At 43.0% G+C, this 6,067-nt stretch overlaps 1 long non-coding RNA gene across 1 annotated transcript in view; it reads right to left on the minus strand.

Annotated features, from left to right (window-relative positions):
• LOC141085648 (uncharacterized) overlaps positions 1 to 5,382 on the minus strand; it is a 10,609-nt gene extending 5,227 nt beyond the window's left edge. The window contains exon 1 of the long non-coding RNA XR_012231346.1: positions 1 to 5,382. This exon is cut by the window's left edge and continues 2,640 nt beyond it. This is a non-coding gene — a long non-coding RNA (uncharacterized lncRNA).
• Between the last annotated feature and the right edge of the window lie 685 nt (positions 5,383 to 6,067).

Here is a 6,067-nt window from a genome sequence, read left to right on the forward strand (position 1 = left end):
TGAGCCGTGTATCTAATCCTCTCCCGTGTGATGCTGACTGCTGAGCCGTGTATCTAATCCTCTCCCGTGTGATACTGTCTGCTGAGCCGTGTATCTAATCCTCTCCCGTGTGATACTGACTGCTGAGCCGTGTATCTAATCCTATCCCGTGTGATACTGACTGCTGAGCCGTGTATCTAATCCTATTGTGATACTGACTGCTGAGCTGTGTATCTAATCCTCTCCCGTGATACTGTCTACTGAGCCGTGTAATCCTATCCTGTGTGATACTGACTGCCGAGCCGTGTATCTAATCCTCTCCTGTGTGATGCTGACTGCTGAGCCGTGTATCTAATCCTCTCCTGTGTGATACTGACTGCTGAGACGTGTATCTAATCCTCCCGAGATACTGCCTGCTGAGCCGTGTATCTAATCTTCCCGTGTGATACTGACTGCTGAGCCGTGTATCTAATCCTCCCGTGTGATACTGACTGCTGAGCCGTGTATCTAATCCTCCCGTGTGATACTGTCTGCTGAGCCGTGTATCTAATCCTCTCCAGTGTGATACTGACTGCTGAGCCGTGTATCTAATCCTATCCCGTGTGATACTGACTGCTGAGCCGTGTATCTAATCCTATTCCGTGTGATACTGATTGCTGAGCCGTGTATCTAATCCTCTCCTGTGATACTGACTGCTGAGCTGTTTATCTAATCCTCCCATGTGATACTGACTGCAGAGCTGTGTATCTAATCCTCTCTTGTGATACTGTCTGCTGAGCCGTGTATCTAATCCTATCCCATGTGAGTCTGCAGAGCTGTGTATCTAATCCTATCCTGTGTGATACTGTCTGCTGAGCCATGTATCTAATCCTATTGTGATACTGACTGCTGAGCTGTGTATCTAATCCTATCCTGTATGATACTGACTGCTGAGCCGTGTATCTAATCCTATTCTGTGTGATACTGACTGCTGAGCCGTGTATCTAATCCTATCCCGTGTGATACTGCTCTCCTGAAATACTCTGTGCTGCTGTCACCCTGCTGGTTTTATGTGTGATCTACATGGTGGTATGAACTATATGGCGGCATTATGTGTGAAGTATATGGCGGTATTATGTGAGAACACTATGGCAGTATTATCTGCTAAAAGCATTCTAGGGTGGTTCTGGCTGAGCACCTGCACACGGGTCAGGGGTAATAGGTGCAGTCAGAGGAGGGCTGGTGAGGCAGCTGAAGAGAGGAGTCTCATTTTTATCTTTACTGTATGGCTACATTTCCCCCCAGCCTGCTTCCCAGCGTCACCCTGGACTGTGCCTATCGCCTCGCTTTCACACATCGCCAGGACAGGATCTGAGGAGGGGAATGGGGTCTTTGCATGCAAAGTCTGGATCAGAACAGGCCATCAATCAGCAGAAATGTTTCCTGGATTTCTGTGGCGCTGTCACCCTGCTCCTCCCCATATACCTCCCTCTGTGCCCCCCATAGACCAGCACACTGCTCTCCTGAAATACTCTGTGCTGCTGTCACCCTGCTCCTCCCCCATATATCTCCCTCTGTGCCCCCCATAGACCAGCACACTGCTCTCCTGAAATACTCTGTACTGCTGTCACCCTGCTCCCAGAATCCTTCCTGCCTGCCATCCTCAGTGACCGAAGACCCCATTCCTCTCCTCAGATCCTGTCCTGGCGATGTGTGAAAGCGAGGCGAGAGGGGCCTGATATATGGTGGAAGGAGCAGAGTGACAGCAGCACAGAGTATTTCAGGAGAGCAGTGTGCTGGTCTATGGGGGGGCGCCCTGTTCGGTGCCATGGATTGTACATAGAGTGCTGTGTTTTATACACATGGATGGACCGTCTGCTTGTCTGCTCCACAGAAATCCAGGAAACATTTCTTCTGATTGATGGCCTGTTCTGATCCAGACTTTACATGCAAAGACAGTCAGTAACTTTGCAGGCCCCATCAAAATGGCGGCTCACTGTGTTCCTAGATGTCATAGGTTTTTGTGCCAGATTTCAGTAGCTGCTCCCCCTAGTGTTAACAAGTAGAAATGCCAAACTTTTTAAAATTATTTTTCATATTTTGCAAAATTAAAAACAAATGATATTTTTTAAGAAAATGTAAACATTAATTCTTTACATTTTTTCAATTGCTGAAAAAATTTTTTTTGCATTGGCACCTTCCCTTTAAGCAAGGCAAGGACCCCTTTACACCACTGGCTCGTATAGGTCTATTTCTCCTCTTACTTGTGATGTAAAGGTAATAGCTAAAGTTTTGTTTAATCGTACACTCCAACCCTATGGCTAAGATAAGGGTGCAAGGATCTTGTCAGAGCCTTTTCCTCTGGGAAGAGGTTTACAAGACAGGGTTGCCCTTTATAGTCTTTGCTCTTCCCGTTGATTATTGAACTCTTGGTAATTCTGCAAAGGAAACATTCTGGGATAGAGGTTTAGGAAAGGAAGGATGGAAGATTAAATACCTGGGAGTTAAGTTTCTTCCAACCCCTTACGAAAAACGAAATTTATCTCCACTGCTCACTAAGTTAAAGAAAAGGGACACACGGTGTAAACTTCCTTTGTCATAAAGAGCCAATTTAAATAAAATGATATGGATGCCTCAGCTACTATATCTCCTTCATAATTCACCAGTTTGGATCCTATCCCGATTCAATCTATTAAAGGTATGTTCACATCATTGCTGTGGAAAGGGAGGACTGCCTGTATTAAACTGGAAAAGTCAGAGGGAGGGTTTGTGGTACCCAGTTCCTTGGGTATACTTCTTAGCTGCTCAGGCTCAATATAAGGGATGGGATGGAACTGGTAAAAATTCTCTAAATCTTCTTTTGCAGTAGGTGGTAGATAGCCGGTCATTGTACCAAGTCCTGGAGTAATACATTTAAATCTTTGTAAAAAGTTCCCACACTATTATTAATGCATAAGATATGATGGAAGACAACTGCAGCAAATAGGAGAGGTTTACAATTTACATCAATTTGGGAAACCTCTTGGGGTTCCCTGGTTGGTCAATATAAAAACTTTGGCTGGCTTTGAGAGGTGAAGGGGGTGAGACTGGTAGCTCAGTTAGTTTTAGACAATGTGCTTTAGGTCTTTGCTCAATTACAGGGTGAGTTTGATATTACTCAAGGGACTTTTACAAATACCTCCAGTTACATCATGCGTTTAATTCTGATTTCTCAAAAACTGGTTAGAAAATATATAAACAAAATAGTTAATATCACTATGGTATAGATCTTTGTAAACAGTAATGCTAAGAAAATATGCAGTACATGGGCAGGAGAGGTGGGATGCCAAGATTGGTCCAATAGAAGGACAATGGATATTGGAAAGGATTCACCAGTAGCTATGAGCGAGTGTGTCTGGATAAGGTGTTCTTATTCAAGCACGCCAAAGGTATTCTGATAAGCTCGAGTGCCCACAACTGCATGTCTCACAAGCAGGAATTGCTGAACAACCCCTGCATGTGTTGCAGCTGTGGAACAGCCACGAGCCACGAGACATGTGGCCATGGGGACTTGAACATATTATTTGAGCACGCCAGAAGTGCTCAGATAACACAAGCACGTTTCCTCAACAGTATTCCAAGTGAAGCACAAGGACTCTCCCAAATGTACCTGATACATGTGTATAGGACACGTGTTTATTTTAGGGTAGATGTGTGCTCCACTAGGTGTGGTTATGATGTTGCGACCCTACTTCATATAATGTAGTCGTGCTCTGAACTGGAGAAATATTGGAAGTAATAGGGTTGATTAGACCAGGCTTCAAGGTAGTTTTGGAAACAACCCTTCTAGTTTGGGTACTGTGATATGTGGAAGATATTCAGACAAATGAGCCGGTAAAGTAGCTATTGCACGTATGCTGTACTTCGTTTTCTAGCTAATATCACAACACGGGCTCTTCCAATCCAAACAAACAAAAAAGGAACACATTAAACTGGTTTCTAAATATGTAAATGGGGGAATAAGAAAAGAGATACCATTCAAAAAACTATGGGTGTCATGGATTGACAAGTCACGGCTAGAGTCTAGCTAGTGAGACACAGATTAGGCTTGATTTAATAAAGAGGACTCCTAGATATAGGACCCATATGTACTTTAGGTGCAATAGAAATGTATAGATTGAATGACATCCCAATAGAAATGTTTTCACCACGTCTTATCAGTAAGTTCAAGTGTTCTTGTCTTTCTTCCTCTCTCCACTTTTGTTTTTGATTACTGTATGTCTGTTTAAAAACTTGAAAAATTTCAATAAAAATATTTTCTTGAAAAAAAAAAAAAAAAAAATCTTGGTCAGTACACGATGTCTTTATGGAAAAAGAAAAGCTCTGATATCAGCCATGACCTTGCATAATGTATTAATATGGTAAGTGCGGGATTAGCTACATTTCCCTCCAGAATAAGCATCCATTCTATAATGTGCTTTTACTTTTATTTTTTTTATAAAAGTAAAATTGTTGAATTCAAATGGAGTCGTTACCACTTACAGCTCATACTTTGGAAGAACAAGAGTAATTCTTGTTGTGAGAGGCAACATGATTGTGTTGTACTTAAGTTTCCACAATTTTGAACCATTCAAGACCAAGACAAGTTTTGTCCATAGTTATTGGGAAGACTTTTACACCATCCCTTTAAAATTATCCGATTTTCCAAACTATGCTATAGCGTGCTTGCAGTAGGACATAAGTAGTGAAGATGTAATTTTTCTTTGCATATTTGCTTAGTAATTACATTGTGTGCACAGGCTACCATCAATATATATTCTCAAGCAGCAAACAGCACAAACTATCTGAATTTCAAAACATTTTCAAAAGTTTCTGAAACAAACCTGTTTGCAAATATAAGCATTTGGTTAACTGTTTAGTAGGAAAAGAGCAGAAGGACTATAAATGTATGCAGACATCATATGACCATTTTACAGGAGGAATACCTGGAAAATTAAAGTAAATTAAAAGCAGCAAAGAAACCTTTAGGGTTCTTAATATAGGTCTAACAATCTAGGACCTGTAATGCCTGTCTTAGACAAGAAACCGTGCCAGAGCTGTGAAAATAAAAGCCATACTCCGCCCACCCCCTGCTTGCACTCTAAAAAGAGAACAGAGGGTACTCAGCATTATTTGCAGTCTGCTTTTTGGACCATAAATACATGATGACAGGAAGATGTATGGAGCGCTTACGTTGCTGAACAGCCCAATAACATGCAGCAGCAATTTTCTGTGGTGCCATAGATTTTTGAAATCACAAACTTGCTTTTGTGACAAGTAAAAAATAATGGCAACCCTGATATACCATAGATTAATTTTTCACTTTGGAAAGGTTTCAATTTTAGAGCAATTTACAGAAATGCATTTAGCCTAAAAGACAAATGTTATTGTTTCTAGTGGGATAAGGAAGAGGGGGCAACCGGAAATTTTTTTTTTTTTTTATAAAAACACCATGTTAGGCTGGTTTCACATTAGCGTTTGGAGGCGCAGCGAACGCTCGCCCTGAAGCTCCGCCACCTGCCGCGTCTCCTCTGGTCAGCTCCGCCTATGGGCACACGCCGCTGCATGCGGCCTGCGTACCCTATCTTTTAGCATTGGGTACACAGGCTGTGGCACAGGTTGTTGCCGCATGCGTCCTTTTGACGGTGCAGCGACCTGCACCAAATGCAACGTGTTGCATTTTGGTGCAATCGCCACACCGTCAAAAGGACGCATGCGGCGGCAAAAGCATACCTGCGCATGGCCTGCGTACCCAATGCTAAAGATAGGGTACGCAGGCCGCATGCAGCGGCATGCGCCCATAGGCTGAGCTGACCGGAGGAGGTGCGGCAGGGGCGGAGCTTCACGGTGAGCGTCCGCTGCGCCTCCAGACGCTAATGTGAAACCAGCCTTACCTATTCCTGCAGATTCTGTGCAGGAAAACCAGCAGATAAAGTCACAGGGCTATAGCCTTAATTAATGGGATAAATCCTTGTGCAGACTCAAGACCATATCAAAAGCACCATGTTTGGCAAGTCAAACAAGTGTGAATCAAGCCCTAAATTATTAAAACTATGTCCAACCGACTGTATATGTCTGTGCTGGATGTAAG

This window comes from Dendrobates tinctorius, unplaced genomic scaffold, assembly GCF_039654945.1.
Source record: "Dendrobates tinctorius isolate UK_male_01 unplaced genomic scaffold, ASM3965494v1 ptg000006l, whole genome shotgun sequence".
NCBI classification, from domain to species: Eukaryota; Metazoa; Chordata; class Amphibia; order Anura; family Dendrobatidae; genus Dendrobates; species Dendrobates tinctorius.